At 36.4% G+C, this 18028-nt stretch overlaps 1 long non-coding RNA gene across 1 annotated transcript in view; it reads left to right on the top strand.

Moving 5' to 3' along the window:
* The window catches only part of LOC107321691, a 66706-nt gene that overhangs the window by 10054 nt on the left and 38624 nt on the right, over positions 1-18028 (top strand). Inside the window, exons 2-4 of the long non-coding RNA XR_004309166.1 lie at positions 3035-3099; positions 4594-4670; positions 10152-10357. This is a non-coding gene — a long non-coding RNA (uncharacterized LOC107321691). The remainder of the gene's footprint in view (positions 1-3034; positions 3100-4593; positions 4671-10151; positions 10358-18028) is intronic.

The raw sequence follows: 18028 nt of genomic DNA, 5'->3' as shown, positions 1-18028 counted from the left end.
GAATTATATATAAAGAGACCAGTGTCCATGTCCATGAATTTTTAGGAAGGCAGCATGATTTAGTAATAAGTATCTTTCTTAAAGAGTTGAAGATTTCATTGTTAAACTCTTAAAATGACTGTGGTCCACCAAGAAAATGCAAAACAATCATACAGAAATACCCACTGAAGGAGGTGTAGAAGGAAAGATGTTCTAGCTCATTGCACTAGGGGACAAAAACAAGTTAACTTCCTTAATTTTGGTGACAAATGTCTTGAGCTTTTTATACTGTTATTGATTCTTCTAGATTGTCAGTGCTGGGTTAAAGTGTGGTTGGGTTTATGACATAACATTTACTTGAGGCAAATGAGTACTTGAATTATGATATTTATGTTTGTATTTAGTATTAATTTTATCTATTTAAAGTCAGCAATGCCATTCCAAATTGGTTCCTCATAGTTTTTATCTCATTGATTGGACTACTTCAGGTAGGAAGAGGCAGATGAGGGTTGTAGTGAGGGGTAAAACACAGTACTCAAGATGCGGCCACACTGAGCTGAGTACAGGTGGACAATCACCTCCCTGCTCCTGCTGGCTGCACTGTTTCTGATACAAGCCAGAATGCTATTGGACTTCTTGGCCACCCAGGGACATTGCTGGCTCAAGTTTAGCTGAACATCCACCAAAATCTCCTGGTCCTTTCCCCCCAAATAGTCTTCCAACCACTTTGCCCCAAGGCTGTAGTGTTGCTTGAGGCTCTTGTGACCAAAGCGCAGAACCCAGCACTTGGTCTTGTCAGAACTGCCATGCAATTATGTTTTATGTCTATGATAAAGACTAATAAATGTTGAAGTATACAATTGTTTTGGGCTCTTTATCTTTCCACTTACCATCTTCCAATGAACTAAGCTCCATAAATTTGGGGCATTAAGTGTTCAATAAAGTTAGGTAGTACAACACAGTAGTTGTATTTTTATATAGTTCTTTCTACAAACTAATGCTTTTCTGCAAGCCAGAGACTGCATGTACACAACTAATCTGCTGCACTTTCCAAACCCAAGTAAAGGCTCCACATGGTTTCTTATTGCCAGTTCTAACATGTTACATCACTGTATCTTATTCACAGGTGGAATATGTAATCATGGATAAATGCAAGCATATAGGTGAAGTTACCATATCCTGGTCTGGGAACCTTACCTCTCAGCACTAATTAAACTATTGCGAGAGTCTTTTAGCCTTTCAATTGTACATTAAAGAAATGATGTCAGTGTCATGCGTCAGAAATGTTCAGAATGGCACAAAGGAGTAATATCTGGTCCTTCAACTCTGAGTTTCCTGATGGAAGTAGTGCAGATTGAACAATAATATTAATCACTTTTTGTCTTTATTCTTGCTATGTAATGTATTTTGGAGTTGATAGTCTATTTATAACATTAGCACAAGGTTGAAAGTGGTTATCACACCTCATTGGTTACCTGTTTTACCCTTAGACGGAGAGTTAAGAGTCTTTTCTTATTGATTCTTAAGCTGAGCAATTTCAATTTTTGTTTTCATACTCTGACCTCTAACCCTGGGATCCATTAGGACACTGAGACAGCAAGGTGTAGACACATCAAGTTAAGAGGGAAAGAACTAAAATGACACAGTCTCCAGCAAGGGATGCATTAATAGATCTGAATTCAAACATAGAAAAGGCAATTTTTTTTTTTCCTGCTGGGAAGCAGAGTTCTCAAGAGAGTCATCTCAGGCTGAAGAACATGATATGAAAATCAATAAAGGCCCTATTGTGCTAGTGATGTGTCCGGGAAGTGTCATTTTATATCTTGTTAGTGGATATCTAAAGGAAGTTAAAGCTACTTTGCTCATAATAATTGGATAAATCCTCTTTCATCAGTGGTCTATTTTGCTGTTCAAAGTAAAAGTGAAAAACGGTGGCTAGCCTGGTTTGATATTGGATATGATATGACTGAATGAAGACAATGGCTGTTAAGGGTGTTTTTTTACTGTTTCCAGAACCAGTTTTCAGTTCTGTTTTTCAATCAGTGATATAAAAGAGTAATTAAAAATAGAAGGCTTTCTTCTGCATGTTTAATTGGAATAAAACTGTGCTCTTGACATTTTTACTATACTGCTTAATGCTCCAGACAAAGAAACTGTAAATGCATCATTTACTTTAGTGCAATGAATGAAGGAATTATGGATCTTGGTTAAGTTTGTCTGCATTATTAATATTATAGGCTGGATAAACTCAAATAATGAAAATGACAATAGCACACAGAGCCCTGGATATACTTATGGCACTGCACAATTAGCAATGCATATGATAATATTATTATATATGTTTTAATTAAGTTATTGATTGAAAAGCAGATACAGTTGATAGAGAAAAGAATACAAGGAAGGGAAAGAATACAAGGAAAAAAGAAGAGAGTACTTTCCTGTGCTACAACTGAGTTTCTTGTTTATTTTTTTCTTTAGGCAGCAGACATTGTGTATTTGATATTTCAAGTTATCATTTGAGATCACATATGTGAAACTTAAAATAGAAGCTTTTTCCTTCTGTGACTTTCAGATGAGATTATTGTTCATTTACACATTAGTAATTACAGGAACAGGACTTGTAGGAATTTACTGAATACTGAAAGAGATCAAGTAATTCCATGCTTAAATCTTGATGGTGACAGACTTTGTAAAGGTGTTGCTCTCCACTGCTTCCCTGCTTCCTGTACACCACAGGGGAAAAAGTGAGCCAGGGGAGTGTGGGTTTAGTAGTCTTTTCTCCTCTGGCTTCAGTTTGCAGTTAGCTATTCCCCCTATAATTTATTTATATATTTTTTCCTTTTCTTCCTAGGCCTTTTTTTTTTTTTTTTTTTTTTTTTCCCAGCAATATTTCACTTAATTTCTTTGTGAAACAGAACATTTCCCAATTAGTTTGGCTTTTTTTTTGGCCCCTTTTCTCCATTTAAGATCTGATAACTGAATCTCACGTCTTCATCCTTTGAATTAATTTTTGTCTGTGGATGTACTTATTTATTTATTTATTTTGTTTCCTTAGAATTATATGAAGAAAGATTGAAGGCCAGAAGCTCTTCTTTTAAAGCTAAGAATTGCATCACACTGGTAAGAAAGATTCTGTTCTACCTGCTGGGTTGTTGAGAGGATTAATAGTGCTAGAAGATAGGCAGAAAAGCTGACCTTTCCCCTTGCAGTGTCAGCTTTGATTTTTCCTAAAAGGTGTGATATGTAGTTTATTGTGTAAGTATAACAGGTGGCAAAATCAATGTTAAGAAACAGTCAGGTTTCCTTGTTTACTCATTCCTTCCAACACGTATTAACTTTCTTGTAATGAACATGAAATACTCATCAATATCTGAGGGTTAATTTGTCCCAGCATCTCCTCATATTCCTCATTTTATTTATATCAAAATATAATCATTTGAATGTAAATCTTACTGAATAAAGGGAAGCTAATCATTTTCACACTATTGAAAAATGAAGTTGCTATAGATTTTTTTCTTTAATATAATTTGAGCTCATCTTGCTGATTGTTGATACAATGACAATTAGATCCACCTTTGTTTTCAGGATTTTTATAGAGGTATATTGGACCAGAGGGCTTGATAGTAAATACAAGGCCTGACTAATAGAGGTTGATGTAGTATATATGCATAGCACAGTTAAAAACATAAACCTCCAAAAGCCTTTAAATGAATTTTCTCAGCCCTTAGAAGTAGTAGAATCAATGCAGCATGGATGGCTTTTCCACCTACCTCTGACCGACCTTGCTAGACTATATTTGGCAGCAGCAGTGATTACATGACTACCACTGACAGTTTAAAACTACTATAACCTCTAGGTGTAACCTCACAAAATGTATATTTACCAATTACTAACTCCTGCTACTTTTGCTATGCCTGTGAATACCTACGCCCTTTCAGAAACTTGCTAGATTCTTGACCTTTTGTAGGAAGACATTTTCTTGCATGTTCCTTTACAACAGAGTTGTGGGAATGTTTATATGTATTTCTTTTACTAATGTCTGTGTACGTGCAGAGCTTCTTATTCCAGCTATACGGAATAGGTCAGAGGTTATTTCTTTGCCTCAGAATGCTCTAAAGCTAGTTTAATGAGGGAAGGAAAGAGTAAGAGCAAACAAAACAAAACAAAATAATGCAAATAATGCAAAGGCAATGATTCACCACCTGCCAAAATTAAAGCAATGCCTAGCCAGCAGTAGCTCCCCAAAACATCTCTTCCCTCAGTTTTTATTGCTGAGCATTTACTTACATGGCATAAAATATTGTTTTTGTCTGCTTGGGTCAGCACTCCTTGTTGTGTCCCATCCCAGCTTCTTTCCCACACCTGACCCACTCATTCTTTGGGAGCAGTGTCGGTAAAAAGAGGAGACAAATCCTTGATGCTGTGCAGGTACTGCTCACTAGTAGTAAGCACACTAGATAGATATCAACACCATTTTAGTCACAGCTCCAAAAAACAGCAACATGTAGACTGTTCTGAAAAACACTAATTCCATCTAAGCCAGACCAAGTACTTCAAAACAGTTTAAAAACTGTGTATTTTAACTTTTTGAATTACTTCTTTTGTGCACCTTAGAAAGAAGATACAGACTCCAACAGCATTTAGAAGCATTTATCATGAAGGTACTGGAAAGTTAGAGTTTGTAAATTCAGGTAAATTTATACTGATAAGGAGATGTAGCTTCTTTCTTCTCATTCCTTTCCCCTGGGTCTGTGGAGAGTAGATGGTAGAACCTTGTTAAAATCCTGCTCAGATTCTGAGCTCTGTCTGCAGACAGAAGGGAGTTTCAGTCAGTCCTTGACTAGTGTTTCTTTCCTAACCTCACTCCTCACAAGCAAATATTATCTCCCACTGCTCTCAAAGTAGTGAATAGATAATAGGGGTTAAAGCAGATGCTGAGAACAGAGCTACATATTTTACTCCCTTTCCTAAGCCTGTCATCCCATCAGTGCTGTCAGAAATGTTTCATTACATTCATGTTCAATATGATGAACTCCCTTAGAGGAGATAAGTTACTGCAAGTCAAATAACCAGCAGTTCAGCATGAAACCTGGTCTAGAGCTTTTGTAAAGCATGTTAGAACTGCATTAGAACCCTGTTCTGTGCAGACCTTTGCAAGTTAAAAGTGATTTCTGTGTTGGTCTTAAGGAAAGTGTGTTTTTTGACAGGGTGATATATGTGTCAACCCAACACACATCTCGCCTTACACTTCCAAAAGATACTTTCCTGTGCTAGGAGAGAGATTTCTTCTCGAATCTAGAGATCTTTTATAGTGTTTGCCTACCAAAAAACATTCCACCACAAAAAGACAAAACAAAACAGGAACAAACCCCTAAACAAACAAAACCTCCAACGAATCCAGTGAGTGTTCTGTGTTTTCATCTACATTCATTATCAGAATACCTGTCCTCCTAAATTGTCTTGGAACCACATTGTCATTTCAGATCTTAAAAAATGGGCAGTTAATGATAAGAACAGGCTGAGCAGGGCCAACCTGATCCCTTGGAAAAATGGAAGAGCTGATGGTTGGTTCAATGCACCAGGCAGTTCACTGAAGATAAATTAGTTTGAAAAGCAATAAAAATTTTTGCTGTTTATGTCACACACTTACTTAAAAGGAAAAAGTAACTGCTTCCTGTCTATGATAACAGTGGTTTTTTTGTTTGTTTGTTTGTTTGTTTTTTGTTTAGTATACAGATTGTCTCAACTGTAGGATGTTTCCTATACTAGCAGACCCTAAAGTGTATTGAAATAGATAGTGGAGCCAAAGGAATTGTAGTTATTAGAGCATTCCAGATGCAATTGTTGTGTTTTGTGTGTATTTTCATTTGTCATTGTTTGTGTGACTTTTCTGGTCAGTATGAGCAAAAGTGAATACTTAACTGCATTTTCATAAGCTATGTAAAGCACCACCTTTTAGTCATCATTTAAGTATAGTTTTAGTACTAGAAAAACAGAGAATTAAGTTGGCCATTAATACCTTTTCAAGCCCTGCCTCTAAACTCTGATGTCTCTGTTCTATTGTATGACAAAGGTATTGTATAGAATCAAATCAAATGTAAAACATTACTATAAACCATCATGAAAACTATAAACTATCAAGAAAAGTATTGGGTAAGTCTTCTTGGGCCTTTAAGTTCATCAGTGTCACATTTTCTGTGCTTTTGGAGCAGGCTCCAAAAGTATGAAAAATTATGGAAGGGGTCCAGGATTTTTGTTCTGTCTCTCACAAGTTGAGGCCTGGGTAGAGGCTCTTTGGTATATAGCTGAACAAAGAAACAGAGATACATTTCTAGATTTACAGTGGTAGAATCCTAATCTATCTGTCTCCTGATGAGCACCTGATGGCTCCAGGTGAATCCTCTAAAAGTAAATGAGGCTAATCCTACCCTTCCTCCACTGCTGACATTTTGATGAGTTCTCTCCTGATACTAACCTGCATATAGGAGTATCTTGCTGAGAGGTTTATTCTATAGAAATGAACAGGTCTTGGTCTTAGTAGTGGTAAGTGCAGTATTACTTACTTTACAGGTTACTGTGTATTTCGCTATTCAAAGATATCAGAGTGAGATTTATATTTTCAGGAAAAAAAAGGAATGTGCAAGAACTGAGAATGCCTCAAAGCTGATATGGAAAAGAGAGAAAGTAGCCTGAGAATTTAGTTTTACATGAATATATAAGCTGCCATTCAATAGACACAATGAATAGAACTATTATAGTTTGTTTGGCCTTTTTCAGAGATAAGGCATGTGTTAACTGTGGTGAGAGGGGTTTTTCTTTATTTTTTCTGTTCTCTTCTAGTATGTGCTGCAAGTATTGCTGTGTTATTATCTTTGACAGGAAATGAAGGCATCCAATTTCCATTATGGTTCAGAAATTCAGGTGGAAGTATGTTCCAGTGTCCTAATTTTTTTTTATTATTATGTTTTCCCTAACTGGAAGGAAATAATATGGAACTGTATCAAAAAATATTATTCCTGGTCGTGAGTTATTACCTAATATTAATAAAAGCTTTAAGTAAGCTATAGTGTGAGTTCTTTATCAGCTAGATTTATTGGAATCAATGCATTCTGAACAGACAGTGGGTGTTGAGGCAGAAAGGAATCTGTTGTTATATTTCTTGCTTCTGCCTTACAACACTGTTGTAAGAGGTTGGTGGTGGATGCTCCTTCCCAGGAGACGTTCAAGGTCAGGCTGGACAGGGCTTTGAGCACCCTTTTCCTTGCAGGAAAATTGAACCAGGTGGCCTTTAGAGATCCCTTCCAACTGAAACAATTCTATGATTCTATGACTGATTTAATGGATATGTTTATTGGAATAACTAATTTAAAGGGAATAAACTCTTTGAAAGGGTTGATAATAGCAAAACAAAGGTAAATAGTTTTAAGTTGAAAAAGATTTAGGTTGGATGTTAGGGGGAAGTTCTTTACTAGGAGAGTGTGGTGAGGTCCTGGAACAGGCTGCCCAGAGAGGTTGTGGGTGCCCCGTCCTTGGAGGTGTTCAAGGCCAGATTGGATGGGGCCCTGGGCAAACTGATCTAGTAAATGTGTATGTTTGGTGGCCCTGCCAGGCAGGGGGGTTGGAGCTTCGTGATCCTTGAGGTCCCTTCCAACCTGGGTCATTCTGTGATTCTGTAATGCATTTTACTCTTTCTGTCTTCTTCAAACCAGACAGGAGTCACCTCTGTGGAGCTGCAGGGAGTGTGTATGCATGTGCTTTGAAGCTCTGTGGTACAAGATGTACTGTATTTCAGAATATGATATAGATCTGTAATTAAGTTGGAGTTAATGTTACAGACCAGTATGCTCAGTTCATTGTGTGCTTAAACCTATGTATCACTAAAGATGTGTTAATTCCCTGTACTACTCACATACCTAAACAATTTTTCTTCAGTTTGCTTGGCCAGTATTTTATACTGTCTTCTGAGAATCCATTAGTCATTTGAAGCTGTGACATATGTTCTCAGATATGCAATTTCTTATATTTCAAGACGAATAAGAATGCATATTCTGTTCAGTCCACAAAGCAATTGCTATTTTGTTGATGTTATATTGCTTTTTTTTTTCTTTTTTTTTTTTTTTTTTTCTTGTAAGTACTGATATGGGGGGTGGGGAAATGGAACAGTTTGTAAAGAAAAATGCAATTGAAATGTTCAGCATTCTCAATCCTGAAAGTACAGATTCCCCCTAGCACAATATGAGAAGGGGCTTCCATGGAAGTCAGTTTATTTGATGGACTGTGATTAATTAAGACACTAGCATTTTGGATTAGTGTTGTAGCTTCAGGTTACTTTAAAGAAGAAGCATGCAGATGTGTGCTGCCCAGCCTGGGATGTAGGAGTGTCTTACTCCTTTAGAATCTTACATTTTATCAGTCAATTCCAATTACTTTAAATGCGTGAAAAGCATTTACAAGAAGGACCATGTTGTTGCAGAAACCACCCGAGACATTTCCTGTTATGCTTCAGATTGTGAATTTTCCTTAAATCTGTAAAGTTTCCTTGGAAATTATGTTATTCTGAAACAGTAATATTTAGAGCGCATCTGTTATACCGTATTTTCCACTGCTATACTTCTATGAAGGCAACAGCAGAATCATGACATTCTGGCAGTGGACTTTAGGAAAGATCATTAACATGCTGCTAATTCGGGAGATGCCTTCATGATCTATATGTTAATCGGCATAACCTTAAAGGACTTTAAGAAGAGAATGTTTGAATTGCTGCTAAAACGCTGGTAGACTGAGAAAATAGCTTCAGACATCTTATAACAAAGCCTCTGGAAATCTGAAAACTGTATTATTTAACCTTGTCTAGGTAAATATATGGAAAGACATACATAATTTTATGTTTGCTGCTTCAAGTAGACCCGCCTCATGCCCTACAATAAGAGGCAAAAATTTAACCTGAAAGGAAGCTGGTGCCTTTTAAGTAAACCAGCCTCCTACAACACAACCCATACACTTTGGATAATTCTCAGCAAAAGGACATGAGAAATTTATTGCAGCTGGCTTCTTGCTAGTTCTATGAAACCTACCCAGTGTTGACTTTAATGACATGAAGTCATTCAGAGCTTAGGAAGGCAAACTATTATACCTGAGAATTAGTTTCAGTTTGTGGCAGAAAAAGAAGAAGCCTTAGTGCATCTTTATATCCTCTAGTTAGGCTTTAATAATTTAGAAGAATTCTTCTTGTCACAAGCTTCCAGTAATAGGAAGAGGAGGACTTCTGTTAGGAATAAATCAGGATTTTCAGGCTCAGATTGTTGCAGTAATAGTGATGTGGCTTCATATGGCTTAAATTCATCATAATATGTTTTTTCATTATGCTCCATCTTCTGTATCCAAGGGTATAAGAATCACTACTCTAATTTAAAAAAAAAATAAATCAAAAACAAAACCCACCCTTTCTTTCTTGGTTGTAGGTAAAGCCTGCAGTATGCATGAAAAACAGAAAGAAGAAAAAAATATGTGGCATTATTTATTTTGAATCATAATTCCGGTATATGGTCAACAGATTTGCTCCATTAACAAGTTATTATTAAAAAGTAGATTTTATACATATTGGGTGTGATTTTACAGGAAGTGCTAACCTTTGAAGAATATGTGATGGAGTCAAATTGATAGACATTTTGGATGTGGAACAAGTGTGGGACTGATTGATGATGATCAATGCATTGGCATGAGGCAGAGCTTACCAGCAGCCCCAGAGATCAGGGTGAGCTGTTGTGATATACAAGTCATGTAAGCCTCTCCTAACAGAGGCATCCAGAACTCCTGTGGAGACAGGAGCTTCATTCTAAACCAGCTGTGCTGTGGTCTTGCTGTAATACATCTGAATAATCTCAATCTTTTTCAGAGAGGAAGAACAATTTATATTATAGCTTGCTTACTAGCTCAAAATAGATAAGGTAAATAAATAATAAGTCAAGAATCAATGTTCCCTTTTTATATGCTTTGCAGTGACAAAGATAGTTTTGGAAATCTGGATTAACTCCTGAATGTCACTTGAAATTTAATATTTAATAGTCAAATTTATTTGAAATAAGTAGTGTAGAATATGCTCAATACTCCTTTCCAGTTTTTGTTGTTTTTTTAAATTAAAGTTGAATTATATTTCTGATCATTACTCACAGCCAACAAATGTAATGCATCAAGAGCAAGCACAGTGCCCAGACGTGAAATGAAAGAAGAAGCTGATGAGAACAAATAGAAGAGAGCCATGCTGAGACTGCAGACTGTGCCAGCTATTGTCCATTTGGAGGACCACATCTGGTTACAGTGTTGGAAAAACAGAAAAAAGGTGAAAAGGATTATAGCAGTAAGAGATATATCAGTACAGGTAAGATCAGCATCCTGATTCTGGTATTAAAGAAGTTAAAATAGTAGGAAAATGAACTTTGTCCATAGAGTTTAAGAATCAGCAGCTTAAGAACCTGTAACTGTTGTGAACTGTCTTGTTTACTAAAGAACAAAAATTAGACATAACTCAGTAGGCATAATTCTCCTTTGTCTTAGATTTCATTAGATGTGTCATGAAGTGAGAGGACATACAATAAATTAATGGAAGAGAGGAGTTCCTGCATGCAGAAATACACATCTATCCTTTTTACTATGTCTTAGTGTTGGTCTTGCCCCTACCAGCCTAGTAGTGCAAACAGCATCAACCCAGGTTGGAAGAGAAGCAAAGGTCTCAGGATTAGAATACAGGTTTGATTCCAGATAGAGGATCACTGGCAGCAGATAGAAAACCTGCAGAGTGACTCCAAGAGTTGTGTGACACCTCAGGATTTGTGTTAAGTTAAAGTTGTTATGAATGACCCGCACTACAGAGTGGAGTTTTAGTGGGTGTAAGGTCATTAATAAGTTCCAGAAAACTATCTGGTAGTACCTATTTCAGAAAAAGAAGGGTGAATAGAAGGAGCAGAAGCCCTGAATGTCTCTTAAAACTCTGATTCTGCAGTTAATCTTAGGGTTTATCTCAGAAAGTTGAGGACATGGTGAATACTTTGCATTTATTCTTCAAGTAGTTTGTTATGCTACAGTGTGCAAAGGCAAAAACACAGAAAGGCACTTCATCTGGCCTGGAAGTAACCCAAACAGTTGAGCAAGATTTAAGCATATTTGTATTATTAATACAATTAAAATTGTATTAATTAAAATTGGAAATTAAGCACCAAGCTATTACATTTTTTAACTTCATGAAAATGAGTAGATGGTAACTGCTTGTGGAGTTTCATAATACCTATTTATTTATTTAAGAAGAAAACTAGTTCTACAAATTTCAGATGCCAGAATGCAGTTAATTACGCTTCTGTTGGACAAATTGTTATACTAATCCCTCTACTAATATCAGCTGAAATACTTTACTTTGGTTCCCAAAAACAATTTGAACATCCCTGTTCAAACAAAATGTTCAACGCTACACAGAAAGGCTGACTGAAGAAGAGCCTACTGGGAAGGATGCCTTGTTGCATACACTGTCATGCAATTTTGTATTGCCAAATATAATCTTGTGTCACGGTATTTCAGAGGGCTTCAAACAACAGCACTGTTGGAGTTATTTACAGGAAGTTAGAGTAATTTAATTTAATTTTATTTTGGTGCAGTAAATGAGAATCCCTTTTCAACACAGTGATTAATGTTTGGCTTGATTTAAATCCACAGACTGACAATGCAGTATTTTTTTCACATTATTTATATTTGTCTGTACTGCAGACGTAAGAATAGCAGTAGTTCTTCCCTTAAAATCTGTGTGGAATTCAACATTCTTGCAGTTTCCCAGTTGTACAAAGAATAAATAACCTTATAAACACGCCTCTGTGCTATTTGCACATTTGTGATATGAGAAATTTGGAAATACTTGTGTAATAAAACCTAATAGAGCTCTTACGGCCTTGGGTAGGAAGCATTAATCTAGCAGATTTTCCTGGCACTGAAACTGCAAATGCATTATGTATGATGTATCTTACAGTATTAATGATTGTTAGTGATTGGCAGAATACTGCCCTGGTGAACTACAACAACCAGTGATTTTACTTCATCTCTTAAATGGTAAAGTGCTACAGTAGTCCTCTTAAATGTAGTGTGGCATGCACTGCTAAGATGACTGAAAATAAAAGTAATTTAAGAACAGATCCCTTTCTTATGTCATGGTGTGGCTAAAAGCTGTACAGCTTTCCTTCCTCATTATAGAATTTTAGTAGAGGTCAGAACGTGTCAGGGGACCAGCAGTGGGATGGACAGCCTTCCACTTTTACTGTTAGGATTCAAATCCAGCCAAATAATTAGTAGCTGCAAGTTGTTACCACCCGGTGGCTAAGCACTCTATGTAAAATTAATTTGGTAGTCTCAGCCCAGTTCTGAGTAAACACATTTCCACTTTACAAATATGATGAAACCTGGCACTAATTGGCACCCTCGCTAGCAGCCTCATCAGAGGTGCCAAGATAACTGAAATGTTTCTTTGCTTCTCATGGTGGTCTCTCCAGGTCAGCAGTGAAATACAGGGATGGGACAGTATGGAGAAGATAGCACAGCTGTTGTCCTTGCTGTTTTGTGGACTGAGTCTGCAAAGTTGTCAGTCTGGCACGTTTCTCACGCCAGGCTATGTGGAATTATGAGAGTTTTTCCACCAGTGTTGGTGTACATTCAGCAGTCTGCTGGCAGTCAACTTAGAAATCATTTTTGCCATCTGTGTGGTTGATACAGCGATAGCATAAGAGCTAAGTGGTTCAAATATGGGATTCTATGGTATATTTAGGAACTCAGAATTACAACTAGTGTAGGCAGAGCAAATTGCTGACAGGTAGCTATTAATCATTTTTAGCCATTCTTTGCACTGCCAGCTGCTTTGTAAATGAGGATTGGCATGCAGTAGATGAATACCTCCTCACTGTACAAAACGGAAGGAGGCTGTACTTTGTTTTCAGTGGTAGTAACTATGTAGATGTCAGCAATTGCAAATGGAGATCACAGATTTCATTGTGAGATGGTATTTTAATGTGCGTAATGCCTGGAGGGATGCAGGTTTGGGGGAAATAGTTATGAAGAGGGAGTAGAAAAATTCTTTCATGTTTCCTTTTCGAAAACGTGTTTCTTTGATAATATACTTATTTCAATTGAACAAGAAAGTTAGTTTGTGAAATGTGGAATTTGATTCTATTGATAAAGCAGTGCTGACAGTGTTGCTTAGGAAATCCTCACTTGCTCTCAGTGGGGCATCAAAGTAATCCACGTAGAATTCTCTTTAAATACCTCACTGAATTATCAGTGTCAAGATTGCTCCAAGAAGTTGTAGTGGTAGTTTAAAAAGAGGTGGCTTCCTCTGGAAGCTTCTCAGATTCTTTCAGAGTGACTGCTGCTCTGCCAGTACTTTTGTGAGATTATGCATCAGTCTCTCTGGGAATAGTATGTAAAAGGAAGCTCCTGTTTATTTTTGCCAATTCAAGATTCCATTTATATTGACCTCCAATGGTGAAATTCTCAACTCAAGCATGCATATAGTATCAGGTGACACTAAAAACCTTCACCTCAGGTTTGAGCAGCCCATGTTTAAATTGAATGTGTGCATGGCACAGGTATGAGAATTACAATTGAGTTATTACTTCTGCTTTTTCCTAGACTGAAATGGAACTTTTAGGGTTTTTTTTTTTTTTTTTTTCTCTTCATTTTTTGTTTTATTGCATGGGATTGATTATGATATGATATTTTCTTTATTGAAGCTTCTAGTTGTGTAATTCTGTTTCTTGGAAATATAATATTGAAAATACATTAAACTTCTCTTTCTGGAATCTCTAGAATTAGTGACAAAAAGATGCACTTGTACTGCTTTTCCATTATATTTTCCTCAGGCATAATATATGGACTCTTTATCAAAACTTTCTTCTAGCACGAAGCCAGAAAGCCTTCTAGATATATAAATGTCTATCAGTAAATGGATAGGGAGTATATTGGTTCAGAAAGGAATGAAGAACATCGCACACCTTTTGTATTTTGTCTTAAGACAGAGCTCCACATGTTTGTTTGTTTTGAATCACTGTAACTGTAGGGTTTTGACAGAATTATGTCAGTTTGTCCTAAGTAACCAACAGGATCAAACTAGCTGTCTCTATTCTGATTTATTTAATTAGTACAATAAATGTTCTTATGTCTGTTTTGGGGCACAGTGCCTCAACTTCTTGGGCTTTTCTGATGGTGGTTGTAAAAGTGTATATATTAGAAAGTGTATATGTTAGAAAGATCAATAAAGTTCATCCAGAAACTGCACGCGCCTGAGAGAGGCTACTTGAGACACAATTAATTCACTTCTTGGGAGAAATTACTCTGGGGATCAAAACTTCTTTGTGTAAAGTAGCAAACTATTGAACCTACAGCACTGAAATCTAGCAGGGCTGTTGTACGTTACCCTTGAGATGGAGATTTATAAGCATGTATACAACAGTTTCCTAATGTCAGTAATGTGCATGCATTATTAAAAACTTGATTTTTGTTTAACTGACTATATGCGTGCCCTTCTATTATAAGAAAGGGTGAATTTAAATTGCCTGTCTTCTGTTAACCACAATGCTATTTTGTCTGCTTTAACCAAGCTAATGCACATTGTTCTCTTCTTGAAAGTAAATAAAGCTTATCCTTTCAATCTACTTTTACAGGGAAGTTAGGCTATGCCTTTGAAACATTCACTTCTACAGGCTGTTCTTGAATTTTCTGTATTTCTGCTTTATTAGCAACTAGCTAATCTCCTGACACTAGCTGAAGGATGGTAGGTGGAGTGGTAGGATCCTCTAAGTGCTGCAAAATGCCGTCTCAGTTCAGAAAAAGAAAAAACTGTGTAATAGCAGTCATGTATATACTGACAGCAGTAGTAGCTGATCTACTTTAAAGTTAGCCTGTTTGTAACCAGGTAGATTTGCACTATAAGTATTTGGTATGTGTATGCTTTTAATCTATACTTTCCAAGAAAAGTTGTTAATGAGTTTCAGAAGTTCAGATAATTAGAACATCTTTGGCTAAAGAGTTTTTGAAGCCTTCAAGACTGGCATCCTGTGATATCAAAATTTACATACTGATGTCTGTTTTTATTTTTTTTTTCAGCCTGAATTCTGTATAAAAAAGACAATCAAGTGCAAGAAAGTAGAACCCCAAATAAAACTTTGCTTCCTATGGGCTGGCTTTGTGACCAGCTTCTTTAGGATTGCTCTGCAAAAAACATAAATCCAAACTGGAAACTAATAATGGTCTAGAAATAGCGCTCATATAGAAAAAGATATGCTGTCCACCATCTTACATTTTCAGTTTCCCTTAGGTATAGAACACTGGAATTGTTTAACACAACAGTTACTGCTTTCTGCGTCTTTGATCGTAGTTTATCAAAACTTTGAGTGTTACAGAGCACTGGAATAAACTGCCCAGAGAAGTTGTGGAGTTCCTTTCTCTGGAAACACTCAAGACCCATCTGGATGCTTTCCTGTCTGACCTACTGTAAGGAACTGCTTTAGCAGGGAGATGGGACTCCAGAGGTCCTTTCCAACTCCTATAATTCTGTGAAAACAGATTGGTACAGCATTTAGACTATGCAGTTTACTAGGTGAATAGGTGAACACTGGAGACATATTAAAAAATATATGCTATGACTTAAATTATTAGCTGTGGGACATCTGACTAGTATGGCAAATGCTTAAACACAGTTGAGAGCCCAAAATGTCCAGATGTAGTTAAATTTTGGAATGCGCTTTGGAGTTTCAATGATGTAGAACTAAGGAAATGTTTTGTTTTTATTTGAGAATCTATTACAAAATATGGTCTTGCTCTTACATGAATTTGGTGCCTATTCCAAGTCTCATTTTCTGTTCCCCCAGGGATGCACAAAACTGACTGGAAGAGTAACATGATCGTATAACTACATTCACTAAATAGGTAACATGGATTAAATATAAGGTTATAAAAGCATTTTTAAAATCAAGCCTCAATTTCAGTACACGATAGAAAGAAAAATACTGGTGGTACTGGTGGAAATGGAACAATTAATTTAATCTCTGTATGTAGTCACTTGTTTAACCACTTCAAAAATTTATTCATTAAAAGACATTACTCAATATAATTCACTTACCCAGTACTATAATTCATTTGCTACTTCATTCATTTACTCAGTATAATTAAGTCTCCTGAAATGAATGTATTTGTAAAGATTCTCCATCCTTTTATTGGAGCATTGAGATGTCTCGATTAAATCGATAGAAAATTAAGACTTGTCATATAGATCAGCTTCTTCACAAACAACTTTTTATTTATAGCTCATTATCTCTCTGAATTTATACTGAAGCTGACTAGAAAGTTCCTGACCCCGGTTTAAGTACAACTGAATAATTAGTGGGTCACACAAGAACTACAGTGGCATTGTTTTTGTTCTGAAGGTGTTTGTGGTTTTGCTCCTTGGTGCATTTTATTTCTGTTTTGGTTTGTTTTCCCCTCCTCCGTGGAATCAAAAAATCTCTCATTAATCTTTGCAACATTAATTCTAAAATAAAGCAGCATAGTTTCTGGAGACCTATGCCAATGGAAGGTTTTAGGAAGACTGGGGTAAGCTGCCAGTGAGAGATGCAGAGGGAATATGCTATAATACCAAGGCAGTCTATGTACCTACGTTAACTTGGTCATATAAATATAAACTCTGTTCCCTTCACAAAGGTAGGGCAAAGGAGTGATATGGTCATTAATCTTGGAAGTAGCCATTTGGATGAATACCAAGAATTAAAGTTGCAAAAGGAATGTTGCACACCCCTACCTTTTGCCTTATCTGAAAGGACAACACAGGAAGTAAAGCAATTTCTGATTATTTTCCTACTCTTCACAAGCCAAAAAAACAGGGTTTATAATTTGCAGTAGTAAGAGACTTCTTATACATATACAGAGCATGTAGTATAGCTCGGTATTCGTGGGAGAGTGTTCTGGCTTGTATCATGGTCTTGGTTCTGCCTCTGTGTTCCTCTTTTTACTTTAAGATCTGTAAGGCAAGCAAAATCTTCAAGTAAAATGGCATTCAGTAGTCTCCTCCCTGATCACACAGCTTTAGTGTGGACTTCCACCTTTTTCCAAGTCACTGGAGTATTGCACAGTATTTCCTGAAATTGCTCAGTTATCTGCTGTTCTTTCCAATGCCCTTGGCCATTTAAGTTTTCCTATCTACTTACTTACTTGCCTTCTTGTTTGCAGTGCTTTGTTTTTCATGTACTGTGGTTCAAAGGGTAATTGAGTTACTAAGGAAAAAAGTGGTAGAGACTGGGCAATGGAGTGAAGTATTTTCAAACTCCAACCTCCTGTTAAGGTGGTATGGCATATCCCCATTCCTTCCAAAGAGTATGATTAATTCACTTAGAGATCCTGCACACAAAATGCTCACAAAATCTCCATTAAAAATGAAGTAGAAAATGGATAATCACATGGTGCAAAACACAAAACTAATGCTGAGATAAAGTCATCAAAAATCATATTCACATCAAAATATTTATTGATTTATATGTGAAATTGAGATTAAGGGCACTTCATATAAAATGTATTTAAAGGGAAAATACATTTCAGATATCTGATGACTGATATCTTTATATCTCTGAGACCCTATGCCTTTAATCATTTATTTGGTCAGTATCAAAAATATAGATGCAAACATTGGATAGTATATATAATCATATAAGATTATTATAATTCTTTATTGAAATAAGAGGTATTATATCAAACAAAGATAGGAAATGTGGTACTCCAAGCTGTTTGGCATTGATAGGTCACAAGGTTTTTTTGTAATACTTGTTGTGCATGCATTATTTTGGACTCTTGTTGGGATAAGAGGCAGAAAACTTAAGTAGTCTGTTTGACTATGGAGTGAATCACAGCAACTTATACACTGCGAGATTTTGGTTGCCAAAACATCAACAGAAGAGTAAAGGTGGTGTTAATATTGGTAGTACCTCTGGTGATGGTGTTCTACCAACAAACAAAAATGCATTTAAAATGGTAG

Source organism: Coturnix japonica, chromosome 1 (assembly GCF_001577835.2).
Source record: "Coturnix japonica isolate 7356 chromosome 1, Coturnix japonica 2.1, whole genome shotgun sequence".
Lineage (NCBI taxonomy): Eukaryota > Metazoa > Chordata > Aves > Galliformes > Phasianidae > Coturnix > Coturnix japonica.
This window is presented reverse-complemented; position numbering and strand designations above follow the sequence as displayed.